Source organism: Hibiscus syriacus, unplaced genomic scaffold, assembly GCF_006381635.1.
Source record: "Hibiscus syriacus cultivar Baekdansim isolate YM2019G1 unplaced genomic scaffold, ASM638163v2 tig00110372_pilon, whole genome shotgun sequence".
In the NCBI taxonomy this organism is placed as follows: Eukaryota; Viridiplantae; Streptophyta; class Magnoliopsida; order Malvales; family Malvaceae; genus Hibiscus; species Hibiscus syriacus.
In genome coordinates this window covers 1,153,082-1,175,850 of record NW_024062709.1, presented here as the reverse complement: position 1 = coordinate 1,175,850, position 22,769 = coordinate 1,153,082, and the positions used below count along the sequence as shown (strand labels likewise).

Genomic DNA, 22,769 nt, shown 5'->3' with positions numbered 1-22,769 from the left:
TAAGAGTTGTCGAATAGTGCTAGGTTACCCTCCTGACAGGTTACCACCTGAAAGCCCTAATCACTATGCCATATCAATAAAGTGTCACCATTTACTAGAGTCCAGAGACCGAGGTAAGCAAAACACAGTAGACGATGCACTACCACGAAAGTATACTCTTACCTATAAAACGCATACTACTATTCTGAGAATTGAACATATCAAAGATGTATATCACAATAACTCGGATATTTCTGATATTTCTACCCATACTTTTAAAAGTTCTTTTAATGAGCTTTATCTTGTATATGAGTTTCCTTGTCAACTAAACAGGTTCTACAGTCCATAAATCTCTTCCCGAGAATTTTTAATTCATGAACCATACTTAGGAGACTTAAGGGATTACCTTAACAATCCAGTTTACATGGTTTTTAAACACTCATTCTCGCCACACACGAATATAACCATGGAGAAATTATCTGAAGCAATCATACAGAAAGGCAACAGTGGTCGGCGCCATGTTGAATTTTAACCAAAACATCAGATTACAAGACTTGTATGCAAAAGAGGATTTCAAGACTACAAGAAATCAGTTCCTACAAAGAAGAAACCTCGACTAAAACGCATAAAGAGACATCACATTGATCCTGGTAAATGTTTCACAAGTTTCCTTTCAACATATCTAATTCTCTTTGTTTTGGATTTTCAGATTCGAGGACGAATCCTTTTTGAGGAGTGGGGGAATGATACATGCACCAGAGTCCATAATACATGCTTCTTTGAACTAATGTTTCTACTCGAACCTATTAGAAGAACAAAGTCTCGAAGATTCAAAGCATATCTATTCGGTAAGTATAATGTGAATGAATCATTAAACGATTCTAATGTTTCTCCCTTTAATGTTTTAGATTCGAGGTCAAATCTTTTTGAATAAAGGAAGGATGATACATGCATCACAAGGCTCACATCAAAGGAATAAGTAATAACTCTTCCAAATGATCCACTCGTCCAAGCATTGGAAAAGAAGATCAGAACAGAAACATACTTACGACGACTTTTTGAATGGGATACTGATCTTATTTAGTCAAGATGTATTCTGGAGATACAACCTTCTGTCTCTTATCTTTCCAAATGTTCTTGAATCGCATCAATCCGATATCGAGAACTCAAGATATGGCTATTTTACTGAAGACGGTGCATGCAGAAAATCCTATACGGGATTAATACGGGATTTTGTAAATATTACGAATTTTCAATATTTTTTTTGATTATTTGTAATATACTTAATATAGGATGATGCATTATCTTTTAGGATTAGATTTATTATTTTATTAGGAATTAAGGTTGGGTTAAAAATATTATCTTTAGTTATTATTTTATTAGGAATTAGAGTTAAGATATGTTTAGTTATTATTATTTTATTCATTAGTTATTTAGGACCTTTAGAACTCAGCCCCTATATAAAGGAGGCTTCATTAAACTTTGTAATTCAAGATTTCTTTGATTAATAATACAACGAGAGTTCGTTTTTGCAAGTGCTGATTGCATTGTGCCTTCGAAGCTTCTTCTCCTTGAGTTCTTTCAAGTTCTTGTGAGGGAGATTAATCTTCACACTCCAATTTGCCTTTTCATCGCGACTAGGGAGGGTTGGTTAGAGCCATATTATCGTGTTTACCTTTTCATTGCGACTAAGAGGGCTCGATAGGACATTATCCATCGATTTTCCACATATCCATCCACGTCATCAATCATCTTTATCGTTCACCTTCATAAGGGAGATCTTTTGATTTCTTGGTTATCTTATTTTATTTGCAATTCATTTATCTTTTCTTTATCTTGTTTTAATCTTATTTTTATCTTGTTTCCAGCACCAAAAAGAAACCCTATCTATTGCCGCCACCTTCCCGATTCATCCCTTATTATTCTTCATCGAGTCTAGATCTTTTCTAGGTTTGATTCTTCAACAAGAGCAACGTTCATCAACCCGCCACCGCTTCCCTATCAATTGGTATCAGATTTGGGCCGATTCTTGGAAAGAAGCAAGTAAATCTTGCTTGTTCTTGCACTCAAAACCGTCAAGGTATCCCAACGGAGCTAGTCCAGAAAAGATTCATCATTTCAGGTTCTTTTTATTTAATTTTAATTTAGATTCAAATCCTTCTTGTTAGTTTGCTATTTTTTAAAAAAAAAACAAAAAAGCCAAAATTTAAAAAAAATTGAAAACGGAGGTATTTAGGGCTGATTTTATCCAGATATCATATTCATCCTTATATAAATCTCCAGTCCAAAATTTATCCAAATCGGAGTTCATTAGAGCCTTCAAATACGCTCTTCAAGTTTTATCCGCAGATTTGGTCTAGGATCTTGTCGGATTTCTTGAAACTTCTAAAGGATGAATTTCGTGGTGAAAATTTTCCATATTTCAACTTCATATATTGAAGATCATTCACACAAAAAAATCAGAATTTTTGGAGATCAAGAATAACTTCGAACAAAGCGATCAAGAAAAACATATTGTTTGAGGACTGACCGTTCAACAAAGTCTACTGGATACTAATGAAGGTATTTGGTTCTTAACTTTTACAGGTGGTTTCTTTACGTATCGAAAGACATTCAAGAATTTTTTCAGAATTTTTGGATACAGGTAACCCCCTCAAAAACGTTGCTCAAGTTGATCCAGCGTTTTCTAGGTTTTCTGGTTTGGTCCTTTTTTTCTTTGACTCTTAGTGCTTTAAGTTCTTTTGTTTTTTCTTTTTATTGTTCTTGTGCTTTATCTAACACATTATATTTCTTGTGTTAGTAGGAATAAAGAGTTTGCATACTTCTTCCTTCTTTGCATTCTGGTTCTCTTGGAGTCTAACCCTTGTTTGGCCTCTTAGAACTTTTAAGTTTTTTCTTATCGCCTTTGCTAGTAATCAAACTCCGATACGAACTGTGGAAGACTACTTGGTAAAGTGAGTTTTAAAGAGTACAAGATCGGCTTACTTTTCTCTCGTTGTGTTACTTTCTTGGAGTGACTTGTGAGGTTTCTTGCTTTGTTGAATTTTCTTCCTTTTATTTTTATTTTACTTTAAAATTTTCTTTTGAGTGTTATGATTTCAGGATGGGCGACAATAACAACAAGACACTTACGGCTATCTTAGCCACATTTACCCGACTCACGACTCAAGTTGAAAAGATTTGATGAAATCGTGAGAGAACGACAAAAACCACCACTGGATCTACCAAACCAGAATCCAAGACCTAACAATGCTGAACTTTTGGTACCCGGGCGAGAACAACCACGTTTTCAAGCACCCGAACTCTTTGCAAAACCAAAGTTCACGATCCCGTCTTTCAAAGGAGACAATGATCCAGACAGGTACATCGAATGGGAAGGAAAAGTTGATCTCATGTTTGTATACCATGACTGCCCCCAAGCTAAACAAGTTCACCTCATAACCACACAATTCGAAGGATATGCTGAAACTTGGTGGATGCAAACAAGGAAAAAGATCCAGAACTTCCAAATTCCAACAATCAATTCTTGGACCGACCTCAAACAAACCATGAGGAACCGATTCCTACCGACACATTATACACGAGAAGTTAAACAACGACTACACCGACTTCGACAAGGTAGAAGTTTAGTTGAAGATTACTACAAGGAGATGCAGTCCTTACTCAATAGGGCTAACATAACCGAAAAAGAAGAAGTCACCGTGTCAAGATTCGTTGTCGGCTTAAACTCAAACATCACTGATCTTCTTGATCTACAAGGGTACAAAAACCTTGAAGATACACAAAGCAATGAAAATCGAAGCACAAATCCAAAGGAGATCTCGATTCAGTGAACATTACCAAGGTACTTCAACCTCTTACCAAGGTAATCCTTCAAATCCTTCCTCATATTCTACTCCATCTTCTTTGAAAAAGCCAAGAGATGACAAACCTGACAAGGAGAAAGAACGACCAGCAAAGAATGACACACTTCCAGTCCCTAAAGATCAAATGATAATTTGTGAGGAGGTAGGGAAAGCAAAAAAAAGAAAAAGTTGAGAAAGAGGCAAAAGCAAAAAAGGTTACTAGTTATAAAAGCCAAAAGAATAATGACCCATGGGAGGTGAGTGAACCTAAATGTGAGAAGAAAAGAGTGGCTCAAAATCTATGTGTGAGCACAAAAGAATTGAGAGAGAACCTTCTTTACAAACAACCTTTCATCCTTGTTCGCTTTAGGGAATCAATTGTTTCGATTTCTAACATTAACAAGGATTTGCCTAGTGTGTTTTCATCTTTGTTACAGGATTTTTGAGAAGAGTTAGGTGATCCACCTAACAAATTACCACCGGAAAGAGGAAAACAACACCAAACCAATCTAATTCAAGGTTTCATCATACCTCTTCAAACATACAATATCGAAGAAACCAAAGAGTTAGTTTTGTTACGAAAAGGCTACATCCAGGAAAGCCTTAGTCGTGATGTCATCTTAATGACGAAACATGATTCGAACAACTCCACAGGCTTCATAGTTCGTGCACCGGGAATCCATGTAAATGATGAGAAAGTAAAAACAACACGAGATTGGCCCACACCATCTTCCATCAGTAAGAGTTGTCGAATAGTGCTAGGTTACCCTCCTGACAGGTTACCACCTGAAAGCCCTAATCACTATGCCATATCAATGAAGTGCCACCATTTACTAGAGTCCAGAGACCAAGGTAAGCAAAACACAGTAGACGATGCACTACCACGAAAGTATACTCTTACCTATAAAACGCATACTACTATTCTGAGAATTGAACATATCAAAGATGTATATCACAATAACTCGGATATTTCTGATATTTCTACCCATACTTTTAAAAGTTCTTTTAATGAGCTTTATCTTGTATATGAGTTTCCTTGTCAACTAAACAGGTTCTACAGTCCATAAATCTCTTCCCGAGAATTTTTAATTCATGAACCATACTTAGGAGACTTAAGGGATTACCTTAACAATCCAGTTTACATGGTTTTTAAACACTCATTCTCACCACACACGAATATAACCATGGAGAAATTATCTGAAGCAATCATACAGAAAGCCAACAGTGGTCGGCGCCATATTGAATTTCAACCAAAACATCATATTACAAGACTTGTATGCAAAAGAGGATTTCAAGACTACAAGAAATCAGTTCCTACAAAGAAGAAACCTCGACTAAAACGCATAAAGAGACATCACATTGATCCTGGTAAATGTTTCACAAGTTTTCCTTTCAACATATCTAATTCTCTTTGTTTTGGATTTTCAGATTCGAGGATGAATCCTTTTTGAGGAGTGGGGGAATGATACATGCACCAGAGTCCATAATACATGCTTCTTTGAACTAATGTTTCTACTCGAACCTATTAGAAGAACAAAGTCTCGAAGATTCAAAGCATATCTATTCGGTAAGTATAATGTGAATGAATCATTAAACGATTCTAATGTTGCTCCCTTTAATGTTTTAGATTCGAGGTCAAATCTTTTTGAAGAAAGGGAGGATGATACATGCATCACAAGGCTCACATCAAAGGAAGAAGTAATAACTCTTCCAAATGATCCACTCGTCCAAGCATTGGAAAAGAAGATCAGAACATAAACAGACTTACGACGACTTTTTGAATGGGATACTGATATTATTTAGTCATGATGTATTCTGGAGATACAACCTTCTGTCTCTTATCTTTCCAACGGTTCTTGAATCGCATCAATTCCATATCGGGAACTCAAGATATGGCTATTTTACTGAAGACGGTGCATGCAGAAAATCCTATACGGGATTAATACGGGATTTTGTAAATATTACGAATTTTCAATATTTTTTTTGATTATTTGTAATATAACTTAATATAGGATGATGCATTATCTTTTAGGATTAGATTTATTATTTATTAGGAATTAAGGTTGGGTTAAAAATATTATCTTTAGTATTATTTTATTAGGAATTAGAGTTAAGATATGTTTAGTTTATTATTATTTTATTCATTAGTTATTTAGGACCTTTAGAACTCAGTCCCTATATAAAGGAGGCTTCATTAAACTTTGTAATTCAAGATTTCTTTGATTAATAATACAACGAGAGTTCGTTTTTGCAAGTGTTGATTGCCTTGTGCCTTCGAAGCTTCTTCTCCTTGAGTTCTTTCGAGTTCTTGTGAGGGAGATTAATCTTCACACTCCAATTTGCCTTTTCATCGCGACTAGGAGGGTTGGTTAGAGCCATATTATCGTGTTTGCCTTTTCATTGCGACTAGGAGGGCTCGATAGGACATTATCCATCGATTTTCCACATATCCATCCACGTCATCAATCATCTTTATCGTTCACCTTCATAAGGGAGATCTTTTGATTTCTTGGTTATCTTATTTTATTTGCAATTCATTTATCTTTTCTTTATCTTGTTTTAATCTTATTTTTATCTTATTTCCAGCACCAAAAAGAAACCTTATCTATTGCCGCCACCTTCCCGATTCATCCCTTATTGTTCTTCACCGAGTCTAGATCTTTTCTAGGTTTGATTCTTCAAACAAGAGCAACGATAATCAATCCGCCACCGCTTCCCTATCATAGTTTCCTTTTCATCAAAGGGTGGATGAACTTGCACAGCCAAATCCTTCCATCTCTATGCATATTGTCGGAAACTCTCGTTATGATTTTTCTCCATGCTTTGTAGCATAACCCGGTCTGGTCTCATATCATTGATATGCTTGTACTGCTCCAAGAAAGACTTGGCTAAGTCTTTCCACATCTTGATATGAGATAAGCTCAGCTGATTGTACCACCGGATGACTGAACCGGACAGGCTCTCCTGGAAACAGTGGATCAGGAGTTGGCCATTTCCCACATATCATGTCATCTTCCGACATAACATAGTGATATGAGTTGAGGGGCAGCTATTCTCGTCGAATTTCTCGAACTCGGGGACCTTAAATTTTGGTGGAAGCACCAAATTTGGAACCAGACTCTGCTCCATTACATCCACTCCATAGTAGTCGTGGTTCTATTTAACAACTTTCATGTGATCTTCCAACATTTTAATCTTCTCTTCCATCTTTTTTGCCTTATCCTCCTCATCAAAATCCGGGATATGGTAATCACCCGGATGATTGTCAGGATTAGTTGTGGAAGTTTGCATCTTTGCAGTAGATGAGGCTTTTCCTTTCGTCCCAGATAAGTCCTCTTGTAGTCTGGGTAAGATCACGGGTGAGATAGCCACTTGTGGGTCGGTGGTATAGTTACCCCCTCAGACGCACCTTCCCCTGGTGCACTTGCTCTTTGTAAACCAGACAATTTGGCCACGATTTATCGACCAAAGACTCATGGCTTTTCGTGATAAAATCCAAGGTATTCTGACTGTTCTGGGTTATCTTATCCTCCAGCTCTTTCTATAATTTCGCCATATTCTCCTCAATTTTTTCGATTTTGGCCTCATTTGTCTCTTCTTTGTTCGAGTGTTATGTGAATGATGCGTGTCTAATGCTTGTGGGGGTAAACTCGGTGTTTGATCTTTCTTCTCCTTCTGAGACATGTTCTATTAGTTAATATGAATGTAAAAACATGGAAAATATAAAAATAAACATGAAATATAAAATGCAAAGAATATAATGCATGGTTTATGTAATTTTGATGCATTGATCCAGAAAAATGTTTGTTATTATAAATAATCCTTATTCAAACAAAAGTGTTTTATCTTTTAAGAGACATAAAAGCAATCTAAAGGTACATCCGGACTAAATCCTCTAGACCCCGAACAGTCTCTAGTAAGTTGACAAGTCTTCTTTCTTCATCTGTCACTTGTTGAATGCCTTGTCTAACGACTCTAGCTTCCATTGCTGGGCCATGTAAATGACGACTTGCCTTCTGTACTTGCTCTAGGAAATCGCGGATGACGGCATCTCTAGCCTTCACCCTTTGTTGAGCTTGCTCGTAACGGAAGCGCCACTGTAAACCTCCGTCAAAGGGCACTATTTAAAGCTCATTTGCTTGCTTCTTGAATCCATCCACAATAGCTTCTAACTCATATATGGTTTTTCCAACTTGCTCTTGTTGTTTCTGAAAGGATTTCTCCAGATCAACTACAAGTAAATAAAATAAACAAAACGATAATAAAGAAATAAAAATAAGAAATAAGAAAAATAAATAAATAAAATAAACAAAATGAAAAAAAAATAAAGACAAGGAAAAAATAAAATATAGGAAAATAATAGTGAAAATAATATATACATAGTAAATAAAAATAGATAAATAAATAGAACATATATAAAGAAAATAATAAAAATAATATATATATATATATATATATACACACACACACAAAATAATGATATAAAAAATAGATATATATATATATATATATATATATATAATAGAATAAAATGATAAAAAAATTAATAATAAATAAATAATGAAAAAAATATAAATATATATATATATATATATATAAATGAAATAAATTAATATATAATATAATATAAAATAAGAAAATTAAAAAAAATCAAACTTTGAAGGAATTAAATTAAAAGAAAAACAAAATCAGGGTTAAATTTATAAGAAATTCGGGGTTAAAGTTAGATTTAGGGGGCTAAATTAAAGCATTTAAACAATGAGGGACCAAATGGGAATTATCCTACTAATTGTTGAAAACACGCTGACCTAGTGGATTGGGTCAGGTCCACGCGCGGATCATACTCGGGTCGGCGGGTCAACTATTTAAGTCAATTTTTTTTAATTTATTCATTCTCTTCATTTCAACCGAAACCCCTTCCCCATCCTTTGCTTCGTCCTCTCGTTTGTTTATCCAAAAGAATGAACACGGTCGTGGGTCTCTACGAAAGAAGATCTCGAAAATGCCCCCTGTTCATCGGCCTTTTCAAAGCAAAAAGGGAAAAACAAAGAGGGACAAGCCACATGCAAGCGAGAACCGAAGCAATATAGGTAAAAATACCTCTTTTATTTCTCTTCGAACCGTACAAACGATTTGATTTGCTTGTATTTCCTTTGCCTTTTTCGTGTATATTATGTGTGTTTTGTGTTTGATTTACATGGGTATTTATAAGTACAAAAGAGACCTATTTTTAGTATCCTATTCGAAATAGAGTCCTAATGCTTGTTGGTTGCTCTTGTTTGTTTCCTTTTGTGGCTTGGTGATGGCCGAGAAAATCGGCGGTGGACTTGGGCTGTTGGAGAAGCGGCGTTAGACGAAATGGGGCTACAATAACTAGGGTTAATCTGGGCCCTTGGATCATCCCTTGATCCAACGGTTGGGGTGGAGCGGTGCAAATGGAAAACAAGGGTTCTGGAAACCCTAACACTAGTTCGGGTCGAGTTCTTCAGTGGGCCGGTTCGCGGGTTTGTATCCGGGTCGCTTGTTGGACCACTACTGGGTCACTTGTTCTTTGCAAAACGGGCTGTCGATGTGTAGTGTATGCACTTGGGTTTTTTTTATTTGCGTGTAATGGGCCCTGAAGATGTAATAAAATAAATAATGAATATATAATTATATTATATTATATAATATAAAAAAGGATAAAATTTGGGGTCTTCAGTTAGTAAATGAACTTATAAATGAACAATTAAATGAGTTTGTTTGTGAATATAGATGAACCAAACACACATTTATTCGTTTATTAAATGAATATAAAAATTTTATTTACAATTATTTATTTAGCTTATCAACGAATGATACATAAACAGTTTGTTTAACACTATATTCATTTACACCTCTATATAGATATATAACCTATATTCACCTCAATTTAAATGCACATATATTATATTTTTATTTAAAATTTTTATTGGTAGATCGAAACATATGTTAGTTCATGATTTTTTTTTAAAATTCAAATATTAAACCAATAAAAAATTCAAATATCAAATTAAAAAATGAAAAATTTAGATATAAATTTGTATATAAACTATAAAGCCATCTCAAAAGAATTGCGGAGTAATATAGTCGGCTCAACGGGGTTCCGGTTCAAATCAAAGGGGAATAGAGTTAAAAAAGCATGCTGAAATAGCCGCCATTCCAATTTCGACGCCTACAAAAACAAACCCTACCAAATCCCTATCTTCGACCTTTGCCCTCACATATTTTTCTTTATCGGAGCGAGAGATTCATCTAAAATTTCTTGCCCTTCAAGCCAATTGATTATAATAAATATGACTTTGAAAGTTAGAAGTCAAAACCCATTCTGTTTTTTTTTGTTCAAAAGAAAATGGCAAAACCATACATAATGGGACTAAGCTCAGCTTTTGTAGCTTCTCTTTTGCCCGAGCTAATAACAATGCCGCTTCTGCTGATGGACCCTTCAGTATTCCTTCTCCAGGCTCTCCTCAGTCTTCTCCTGCACAGTTGCAATCACAGTCGTCTGCTAAGCTGGCAGCTGCTGCTGATAAGGAGGCTTCTGGGAATATTAAGGCTAGAAATGATAATCCTAGGACGTCTTCGTCTGGGTTTGATCCTGAGGCTTTGGAGAGAGGAGCCATAGCCTTGAGGGAAATCAGCAGTAACTCTAATGCCAAAAAGGTTTCTTCAGATTTTGCTTACAAAATGCTCTTATATGATGGTTGTTGTAATCACCATTTTTACCTAACAACAACCCCTCCACGTTTCAGCTCCAACAACTGCCAGTAGTTTCAACAACAGCTGGTTCCCCACTTCAATTAGCATCCACCAGCAGCTCCATGTTCCAGCAGCTTCCATGAACAACAGCTGGTCCTCTGCTTCACACAGTAGCTGCCAGCAACCTAGCTCCACTAGCTGTCCCTCCACGTCCCAATTACAACTCACAAGCAAAACAAACAACAATCATCATTTTTGTTTTAAACATGTAAATGAGTTAATATATAACTCATACAAATCTCATTGTAAGAAAAAAAAATGGAGAGAACATTCAAATAAAAAAAATAGTGTAAAAGAAAATCTCTGCAATTTCGAATACAATGTATTTTTAGGTTCTTGTTTTCTTGTTTTTCTTTCATTTGTTTAATACCCATATTTTCTTTATTTGAAACCAAAAGCTAGAACTAAAATCGGAGAAAGTGAGACGTTTACCTTGGTTGTAGTCAGATCCGGGGTTGAGCGTTCGTTGGTGACGGTTTAGGGGGGATGTCGATGGCTATTCTGGCCACGGGGCAGTGGAGTATTAGCCCTCGAATTGGGCTATTTCTTTAGAGAGGGAATCGAATAGCGTCGGTTCACTAGGGATATGTCCTTCATCGATCCTGAATGGAGCCGGTTGGGATGAGGAACGGTCACCATGGCGGTGACCGGCGAGGTTCGGCTATGAGGGCCTTTGAGCGGCTGTGTATGAGGAAAAGAGGAGGATGAGAGCATATTAGTTTTTTTTAGGTTAGGTTGAGAGTGAAGTAGAATAAACGGGGAAGGATTTTATTTTTTTTTGGTAATTTACGAGTAAGGTTCTTTGTTTATGGAGTTTCTTATTTTGTTCATTTATTTTAAGGGCTAATCGCCAAATGATCCCCTCAATTTTAGCATCTGTTTTCGTTATAGTCACTATTTTAGGGGTTAATTAGCTTAAGTCCTCAAAGTTTAGAAGTCTATTTACATCCTGGTCACTAACCCAAGGTCGAATTACATATAGCCCACTAAACTTTTACCTTATCTTTATATTATAGTCACTTAAAATAGGAAAAATCCCTAAACAATTCCAATAATTTAGGTACATATTTAAATTTTAGTTCCCGATTTTTTTTTATATATTTCGAAATTAGTTGCTATATTTTTTTTATCTATATGCTTTATTTTATTATATTTTAGCCATTTTAATTCTATCTTTTAATCTTCTGAGCTATTTTTTTGGGCATTATATTCGATATCTTTTATTTTAGTTCTTTACTTTATATTTTAATTAATGCGATTTATTTTTATTTATTTAATTTCATTACTTTAATTTTCTATTTTTTCTTTACATTTTTCAATACTTTAATTCTAATTCTTTAACTATTTCGCTTTATTTTATGTTTAGTTTATTTTAGTCATATTAATATATGTATATATATATATATATATATATATATATATATATATATATATATATATATATATATATTATTTAATTAATTTCACAAATTAATTAAATGATAATATGTATTTATTTTTATATATTAAGAAAGGGCGGTCTTAAAGTAACTAGACGTCCTATTCTGGTACTTTAAAAAAATAAATATCCTGCTTATAAAAATATATATATTTACTTCATTATTTTTAGGAAAATTATTATAATCTTATTAATTTATTTATTAATATTAAAGAAAATGCAGTCTTAAATCAACTAGATGTTTTTTTCTAATATTTTTAAATAAATAAATACTTTATTTATAATTTATAAAAATTATTTTAATATTTTTTCCTTATTATCCAATTGAATATGAAAAGATCATAAATTAAATTTACATTCGAATTCTTAAATTTCCATTAATATAGAAAATTTATGATCGACAATGACCAATTTTGAGCGTTGTGGGGTGCTAATCATTCCTCAAACGTAATCGACCACGGATCCCTTTTTATTATTAAAAAGAATGAATTTTTGGTTAAACGCAGATCAATTTATCTTTTAAATTATGTTTTCTTAAAAACTATTTTAAAAGATGATTTTTAAGTATTTGACCTACCTAACCCAAAAAGGTCAATGGCGACTCCCAAAATATTTTTTAATCAAAATCATTTATTTATTCATATTATTTTTCCCGCCAAGTAAAAATTTGTACCCGGGCAAAACCCGATTACGATAGCTTGGCGACTCCACTGGGATCTGGTCAAGCTTTAAAATCAATTATAAATTATCTCTATTAATTAGAAATTAAAAATCCATATATTTAATTTATAATTCTTTCTTTTCAAAATTTTTATATATACTTATTATTTTCATAATATTTTTATTAATGTTTTTATTTTATTTTCAAGTATTAAATTTCATTATTTATTTGTTTGTCAGAGGTTTGAACATTTCTCCTCACACACATCACTTGGATTGCATAACATAAGCTTTATAATCAAGCTTGTCCCTTTTAAGTGGGAGTGAAAGCGATGTCTTTGTGAGAATTTATTCTCCGTGTCAGACCTAGCAAGTAGCTTTCGGGGTTTATATGCTCTATATTTTCGTGATAATTTATTCTCCGTGTCAGTCATAGAGAAATGTGTCCCCTCGAATTGAACTCGATCCACTTAAGTCTGTAATAGACTAGGATTGAGGGTCCCAAGGGGGCACCAACAAGGACAGTTCGAGTACCTTTACTCTTAGAACTGAAACCCTGCATATAATAAACCCTAGAAATTCTCCTGATCTAAGACAATACTGAAACCCTGTCTGTAGGTGTACACAAAGGAGAAATAAAATATAGCTTTTAATTTATTTGATTTCACTTTTCTTTTCTAAATAAATGCATGCGAAATAGAAATCATGCAGTTAGGTTAATTTTCCCAAACAAAGCATGGAACTAGAAAGCATGAGGTTAGGATTTATACCTTGATAAATAGAATTTTTTTCTTTCTATTAGTTGGTACTAACCAATTTTTTTTTTCTTTCTCATATTATTTTGCTCTAACTTGTTTATATTGATTTCTTTGTTTGCATTGCATGATCATAGCACAATCAAAAGGTGTTGACTTGAAAGATTGTCCAACAAATTGGAAAGAAATCGTAAATGGACAAAAAGTTTTATGATCAAACAAAATATGATGCGGCCAAGGAAAGACATCTTGAGGAAACTCCGAGGATAGAAGCGAGAAATGCACATAGAGATCTTGTTATATTAATACCAAAAGTACTCCACAAAGATCCTGCCAGATTGATACCAAAAAAGTCTATGGTAAGAGCATCAGTCAGGGTATTCAGAATAAATGTAGTTTTTATGAAGCTCAAGCATGTTAATTGAAGGATCAAAACAAGAAATTGAGCACAAAAGTGGAAATCATGCATGAAGATTTCCAGAAGATTAGTCAAGCCTTTCAAAAGGCTGGCATAGGAAACATCCCAGAAGAGTGGAAAACAGGAGTCACCAAACTGAAAAAAAACTGTAACATATATGAATATCTTGTCCAAGAACTTTTTGGACAGAAAGGTTCTCTTACAAGGGAAAACGAGCAACTCCAAGAATTGATACAGAAGATGAAAGAGAGTATCACGGAAGAAGCTGCAGTTCAGACAAGCAATATGACCCATAAGCCGATAGACTAACTTGGCTTTAGAAAAGCTAGGAGGGAAAGTTATCCTATATATGTAAAGTTTTGTTGAAGTTAAGACTGAAAGATGTCCCCTATATGTAAAGTTTTGTTTGATGCATGGAAACTTTTGTGTTCAATGAAATCTGTTCTAAGATGATCACTCTTGAGTAACACCTTTTCATATATGCATTTATATTTTGCATCTTTGCATTTTCATTTATATTTTTATGTTTGCTTTTGTATTGCACAATTTGCATTCTTATTATTACATTCACATATTTACATTTGCATTTGCATTTTGTATTTTTGCATTTTTACGTTTGTATTTACATTTACATTTTTTTCATTTGCATCTTTGCATAATTACATTTTTGTTTCAGACTGTTTTACATACATTTAATCATGATAACATGGAATAATTCGTGGAGAATTCCATGACAGAATTTTTGAAATCAAAGTGGAGCTAACTTGGTCTTCCTAAAGAGGGATAATAGCCATGAATGAGATTCTAGAAAGGGTTGGTAGAATCGAGAAATTGCAAGAGAAACTTATCAAGACTCAACAAGAAATGACTGATCATGCAAAAAAATTCCAGGCTAATTCAAAAGAACAAATGACCATGTTAATGGACATGATAAATGATATGATCCATGGAGAGAAACCTTAGAGGATCCCTCTGTGAAGGCTATGAATGAGGTTCTGAAGAATAATGATGAATTTGATGTGATAATGTATGATGATCAAGAACCTATTATTAAGTATGGTAATTCAAGACAGCTTCAAGATTTGGTCCCAAGAGGCATTGGTGAATTAATAGTGAATGAAGAAACAATGAAAGAAAAAAGTTTTGTTGTAAGAAATACGATTTACCCAAAGAAAATTGGCATAAAAAGGGTCAAAGGTTGATCAAGAAGAAAAAGAATGTACAAGGTTTTCAATTTCCTTCCTTCCACTTTTCAAGTGAAAATTTACATTAAAAAATGCTCTCCTCAGAATTAATTACTCCACAGTATATCCAACCACAATGGCCTCTAAATGAGAATTGGACCTATAAGGAGGTTCATTGGATAAACCATATTGGAATTCCAAATTGTTCAGCTAAGGTTCCTAATAACCTTGAGAGAAATTTCCAAGATCCTTTAGAGCAAGCAATTAAAAAATTCAAGGTAGAATAAGGGGTTAAAGTTCAATGCTCAGAAATTATTGCCTCGACGGAGACTAATGTGATCAAATCATGTGAAGAATATCAGACATAAGAAAATGGGAAAGGAAATCAAAGCAAAAAGGTTCCCATAGATGTAATCCGAGATTGGCCCATAGGTCTAAAAATAAACCGGGAAGATGCAACCATGAAAACATCTCAAACACCCATATTAGACTTCTTGAAGACATATGAAACTTTGGGCAGTTTAGAGAACATGACGAATACTACGCCAATCACAGCTGCAATATGTGTTCAAAACCGGGACAAAACTATTGTCACCAATAAGAATTGTTTTGAGCCCAATTTCCAACTGATAAACGAGGAGATAAGATCTGACCACAAAGCTGCTAAGAAAGAAGTAGAGATTGATACGTCTGAGGAATCATCCAAAATAAGCCCAGATAAGATAAATGATCAAGAAATGGGGGCAAGTGTGGACAATGACCCTAATCCTATTGCACACCCAACATCATAGGAGTAATGATGCATAAACAAGTGGAAGTGTTATCTACCACTGTAGTACTTTTTATTTTCAGCATCTTGTTTGAACTTGTCTTTTGTTTCTTTCTCTGTCTTGGTGTGCAATAAATAAACTTGTGTTGCTTTTATGGTTATGAGCAAGGAATCAAATTTTAATCTTGAAAATTTTGAGTATCAAGTAGATTAAATACCCTTTTCAAGAATTATAGATCTTTGGCAAGTGGTAAAATTATACATTCCATGTCCCATCCAATGCCAATTACTTGACCCTTACTAAAACCAAATCTTGACCCCACAAATATTCGAGATTCTGAAGTAATGTCTCTACCTGTTTTTGAGACACCAAATCCAGATGTTTACATTCTTTGGTAGAGTTGATTAGTTTATAACATTCCACCATATACATGACTTCAGAAGTCATATATTTATCCTTCCAAATATAAAACCATCATAAACCAAAATACCTCAAAAGAACCAAATTTTCAATTATCCGTGAATCTTCCTGCAAGAAGAGACAAGATGAGGCATCATGGACCAACTTATCGAAGATAATTTCGAGTGATTGGGGCATACTCAAAGAAGAAGAAAAAAGATTGATTTAGATAAATATATCATGCATTAATTGTTTTCATTTAAATAAAGATTAATCTTGAATATTCATCCCCCTGGGGATACCTCTTTTTCCAAAGGCTTCTGTGTATGAGATGATGAACGACATTGTTTCATTTATCTATATATATATATATATATATATATATATATATATATATATATATATATATATATATATATATATATATATATATATATATATATCCCTTGTTGTCCCCTTTTGAGCCTGTAATATTTTTTTCTGATTCAACCTTAACCAAGGATCACCCTCCACATTGGGGGGCAAGAAGAAGGATATCTGCTCACAGAGATAAAGATTGTCAATTACGAAGGCAAATCATCATGAAATGAAGAGAGTTTTGATACCACAAGGTAGATCAAATGCAAAGTGCTAGAAGATCAATCCATTCAAGAATAACAAAATAATTTCCGAAATACAAGAGGAAAATGAGGTTCTCAAAGCAATTGGAGTCATATACTCATTCATCAGAAAAGAAAAGAAAAAGAAAAAAAAGAATAAGAAAAAAAGAAAAAATTGAATCAAGATGGGTGACTCATTGAGCCTCAAGTTACAAGGTTGATCAAGCGCAATTAGTTCAAAGATTCATATTCAATAAGAAACGCAAGAAATATTGGAGATAAATGAATCTTATGGAAAAATCCCCAGCAAAGCAGATCCAAGTCAAGCAAGGCAATATTAAAGCAATCAGAATGAATTGATATTTGGTTCAACCCTTAAACACTTGTTTGAGCCTCCATTTCTTTCATAACCATGAGCTCTGGCCTACGTTACGTACCTGAAAAGTCCATTCTAATCATACATGGATTTCTATGTGAAAGAGACTATCTTCAGATTTCATTCCGCCTCTTAGGATTGATTTTTTATTTGCAAAAATTAGTTTTTTAAATCTTTAATGCATGATATAGAAGAATGATAAAAGGGGGTTCAAGATGTAAATTTTTAAATAACATCTTGGAACCAAAGGAGGATTCGAGTTAAAAACCTGAAAAGGCAACTCGAATATTGAATAGTGCAACAACGACATAAGAGACGATCTTAAGCTCTTGATGAAGCACCACACATCCAAAAGACGTTCCTGAGACTCTGTAACTAAGAAGTATCTCTATGAGATGAGCATAACAACCATTTCTTCAAGTTAGTGAAAGTTCAAAGAGACATATATGCTAGAACAACCTGAAGATACCTTACTTTACCAAAATCAACCTAAACCTTAAATCAGTCAATAATTTTGACACTTGCCATAAGACTATGATTTTTTGATTTAAAAGCATAGTTGATTTATTTGATATTCATTAAACTCATTGTTTATGATTTGATTTTATTGTGAACCTGTAAGAAGCAGTACTTTACAAAATTCTTTCATTCGTTGATAAAGAAAGGAGAGAAAAAACATTTTCAAATAAGACAGTCTCAAATAAGGAAGGTCCTTGAAGCAAATTGTTGTTTATTCTACCTCTATTGTAGAAAAAGAATGAACAAGGCCAAAATGATGAAGTATTTCACATCTCTTGAAAGTAATTGGTCCAAGAAACCAGAAAGTTTGGAGAATTGAACTTATGACGCTCTCATATGACATTATTAGCAATTCATCAAAAAATATCCTCCAATAATAGAGCTATAAGTCCCATTAAGGTGTATTATGGGAATGAACAAGTCAACACCTACCCTCTGGTTATACCGTGATACTAGTTCAAGTCTTGACACATCATTGCTTTTTCTTCCATATCAATCATTTTATTTTGTTAGGATTATATCCATTATGTCCTTCAGAAGATTGTTGAACTTGAAATTGAGAACTTATAGGCACAAAATAAGACATTGGAACATATTCTACATTTGTAGGCCTTTCATATTGGGTAACATTGGTTACAGGATTCCAAAAATAGAGATAACCAGTTTTACTATCAACCAAACCTTTACATGATTCGGGAAGAATGGGATATGGCAGTGCATATCTTAGAGCAACAAAAAAAACCAATCGTTGTAGTAGTTGTTGTAAGAAAATGCACCAAAACAAAAAAAATCCTCGAGTCCATTCAGATGATGTTTATTTCTTCCAGTAAGGTTGTTATACGGGATGCCACTGATAACAAGGTTGAATCCGCCAAATCTACTCATTAATTGCTCCAACCGATCATCATTCAATTCTTGCACATCTACTTTCAAAGGTATGCCGAGATGGTAGAAAGCAACCTCTGCACTACCGATCCCATAGAAAAGAGACATGACATTGATGTACCAGGGGAACATGTTTCTTAATACTGAAAGATGATAAGCCACTGTGTCAACCTGGAATGGATTACCAAGCGATTTATACCACTCTGTCCGACTATACCCCTCCATATCCAAAAGATGATCACCTCATTCAGAAGAGGCACATATCTAAGACATTTCCGTCAGAATGATTGAGTACTTCATAAGTTTGTGACAACATGAAGAGAATTCCTCAAAATTATTTGACAACACTGCTGTTTAGTGACACCAGAATGAGAGTATTCAAGATAAACAGATTTGGGGCACGAATAAAGCCACAAGAACACACCACAGTGCATTGTTAAAATTGGACCTCATGGGGATCATGATATTCAAGTCAAACAGATGTTGAGAGTGAACCAGAAATAGAATATTGGGGCATTTGGAAGGCCTATTTCAGACAGAAATGATCCATGTGGGGCATTTTGAAAGCTCACAATAGTATGAATATTTGAGCATTCTTGAAGACTCATATCAGCAAGAAAACAATTTTGAATTCATTTTAAACGTGCATATCAACAAATGTTGGAGCACGCTGAAAGCTCATTTCAACCAGAAATAGAATGGTAGGGCATTTTGAAGGCCACTTCAAACAAATCCATATGGGGTATTTTGAAAGCTCACATCAGTATGAAAAAAAATGTTGAGGCATTTTGAAAGCTCACATCAACAAGAAGCAAATGTTGAGGCATGTTGAAAGCCCATTTCAATCAGAAATTGAAATATTAACGCATTTTGAACGTTTATATCAGAAAATGCTGAGGCATACTGAAAGTCCTTTCAATCAGAATCAGGAATATTGATGTATTTTAAATATTTGTATCAGTAAATGTTGGGGCATGCTGAAGGTCCATATCATTTTGTAGAAAGATCATTGATTGGAGCAAATATTTCCAATAAGACAGAAATGTATGAAGAATGAAAATAGTGAAACAGTGATAGTAGAGCTGACTATACATAATTGTTTCATTCATCAGGCAGTTGTATTAGGGTCCTGTTGTTCAACAAATATCTATTCAGCAAGTATGGTTTCAAATACCCAATCTTCTTAACCATGTGTCACATGATAGCGTATTCTTTGTTAAACCACATCAAGGTTGCATTGATAAAGATGGTCCCCATGCAGACCATTCAATCTAAGGTTCAGTTCTTCAAGATCTCAGCTTCGAGTTTGGTATTTTGTGTGCCAGTAATGATTGAACATATTTCTTTGAAGTTTCTGGCAGTTAGTTTTAATCATGCTGTTGAGATTACAAAGTCGTTTTTCACATCATTTTCGCTTACTTGATAATATTGAAGAAAGAGGCTCAGTGTATGTTATTCTTATTCCCGTTGTTGCTGGGATTATCATTGCCAGTCATGATGAAATGAGTTTTCATGTATTTGGTTTATCATGTGCGTTTCATCTACAGCAGCAAGAATTCCATGGACCTCTTTCTGTATATGGCTCCTATAACTGATATGTTTCTACTTCATACAACACTCATTATGGAAGAAAACGTGATCGGTATCACACTGGCCCTTGCCCGAGATGATATCAAGACCAGTTGGTATCTCTTATTCAATTTGTCACTAGTATATCTCGTGAATTTGACCAACTTTTTGGTCATGAAACACGTCAACATTTCACTTCATTCCCACTGAGTTTTGTTCTCAAGTGGTCTTGTGACATCATACAAAAGCTTTAACATTTTGCAAAGAGCTTCCCTCACCAAAAATCTTAGCAGAAGCCACAGGAAATGATGAATGTGTTGTTAAATGTTTTACACACATCTGAACAGAAGCCACAGGAAATAATGAATGTATTATCAAATGTTTTACGAACCAGCGATTAAGGTGTTGAACTAATGTTGTGATCATATGGTTTCCATTTATTGATCCAAGATGAAGTCTGTCTTCTTCAACCCCAAGGTTAGAAGTGAGATATGATGAAGATTTCTTTCCACAGAAGGGAAGCATAAATTTTAACAATAAGAAACTAGTGGAGCCAACTAAGATTGAACAATAGGTTGTTGTTAAACATCTCGACATGATATGGTCCAAGTTGCCTTATTCGAGATTTGATTAGATGTGGACACATGAAAAGAATTAGGATAAATCTTCCTTGTGATGTGTTTCAAGAGTCAAATCAGAATAGACACTACTCTCTTAATTAATCTCTACTGAGTTTAGCATATCTACATCTACATTCTTCAAAGATGATATATTCTCTCTTCAAAGATGATAAATTCTCTCTTCAAAGATGATAGATTCTCTTTTCAAAGATGAAAACTTTATTGGATTTCTACACAAGTTCAGATGAAGAAAACCGATGTTATCAAAGACAAAAATGGGTCATCAAGGTCATAATTCTGATTACGGCAAGAGTTTCATAAATGAAAAATTTCTTCTGAGACTTTCATAAAACAAAGAAGACATAAAGATACAAGTTGATCAAATGGTTCTTCAGAAATATAGCATAAGTTGCTACACTGATATCCAAAGGTAACCCTGAAATAAATGATCAAGTGAAGAAAGACCGAGTTCACCACTTTGAAGTCAAATGAAGGGCTCAACATTCATGCATTCATAAGAACATCATTTGCATAATAGAAAATGCATTACATTGCTATATTTAATTGCATTCAAACATAAGGTTTTACAAATCTTCATATGAAAAAGAAGATTCATGATGAAAAATACCTTACAAGAATAAGGTAGAATTCAAAACCTTAAATGCAGGAATCACTCAAACATCTAAAGAATAGATGGACGCAATCCACAGAAGAAACATTATTTTGAAATGTGGCATGTTACCCAATCAACAAGTTATTTTGAAAAATGAGAAAATGATTTCCAAAGTTTCTCATTTAATCTTTTCTGAAAATGAAATTGTTGAATAGTAAGAAAACGATTTCCAAAGTTTCTTACTTAGTAAACTATTTCCCAAATTTATAAGTCCTACAGGTCATCCATAAGACCTTCAGTGTAGGATGTTTTCAAATAGTAATTTATCTCACTTGAGATTGTTTTACTTAAAACAAATTGCGTCTCTCTTGAGACAGTTTTACTCGAAACAGAAATTTATCTCACTTGAGATTATTTTTCTTAAAACAAACTGCGTCTCTCTTGAGATATTTTTACTTGAAACAGAAATTTATCTCACTTGAGATTGTTTTTCTTAAAAAAAAAATTTGTCTCGCTTGAGACAGTTTCACTTGAAACAATAATTTATCTAACTTGAGATTGTTTTTCTTAAAACAAGATTCGTCTCGCTTGAGACAGTTTCACTAGAAACAGAAATTTCCATCACTCGATGGATCAACATTTCCAGAGGAAGTTCATAATGAGAAGAACTCATCTGAAAAGGAAGAAGAAGTTCATAATGAGAAGAACTTGGTCAACATTTTGCTCGATTCTATCCCAGAATGAGATAAATCAACACCAACATTTTCAGAGGAAGTTCATAATGAGAATAACTCATCTGAAAAGGAATAAGAAATTCACAATGAGAAGAACTTGTTCAACCTTTTGCTCGATTCTAACCCAGAATGAGATAAATCAACACCAACATTTCCAGTGGAAGTTCATAATAAGAATAACTCATCTGAAAAGGAAGAAGAAATTCATAATGAGAAGAACTTGTTCAACCTTTTGCTCGATTCTAACCCAGAAGGAGATAAATCAACACCAACATTTCCAGAGGAAGTTCATAATGAGAAGAACTCATCTGAAGAATAAGAATAAGTTCATAATGAGAAGAACTTGTTCGACTTTAGTTTGATTCATCATCTATGAAGTTGAATGAAAGAAGAACCTCACTTGAGGATCAATATTTTCAGAGGAAGTTCATAATGAGAAGAACTCATCTGAAAAATGAAGAAGAAGTTCATAATGATAAGAACTTGTTCAACCCTGCCTTAATTCATTACATATGAAGTTGAATTAATAATACCCCTTTCGAGGATCAGCATTTCCAGAAGGAGTTCATAATGAGAAGAACTCATCTGATGAGAAAAAAGAAGTTTATAATGATAAGAACTTGTTTAAC

General features: G+C 33.9%; 1 pseudogene; it reads left to right on the top strand.

The window, feature by feature from the left end:
• The window catches only part of LOC120121380, a 38,125-nt pseudogene that overhangs the window by 7,201 nt on the left and 8,155 nt on the right, over nucleotides 1–22,769 (top strand).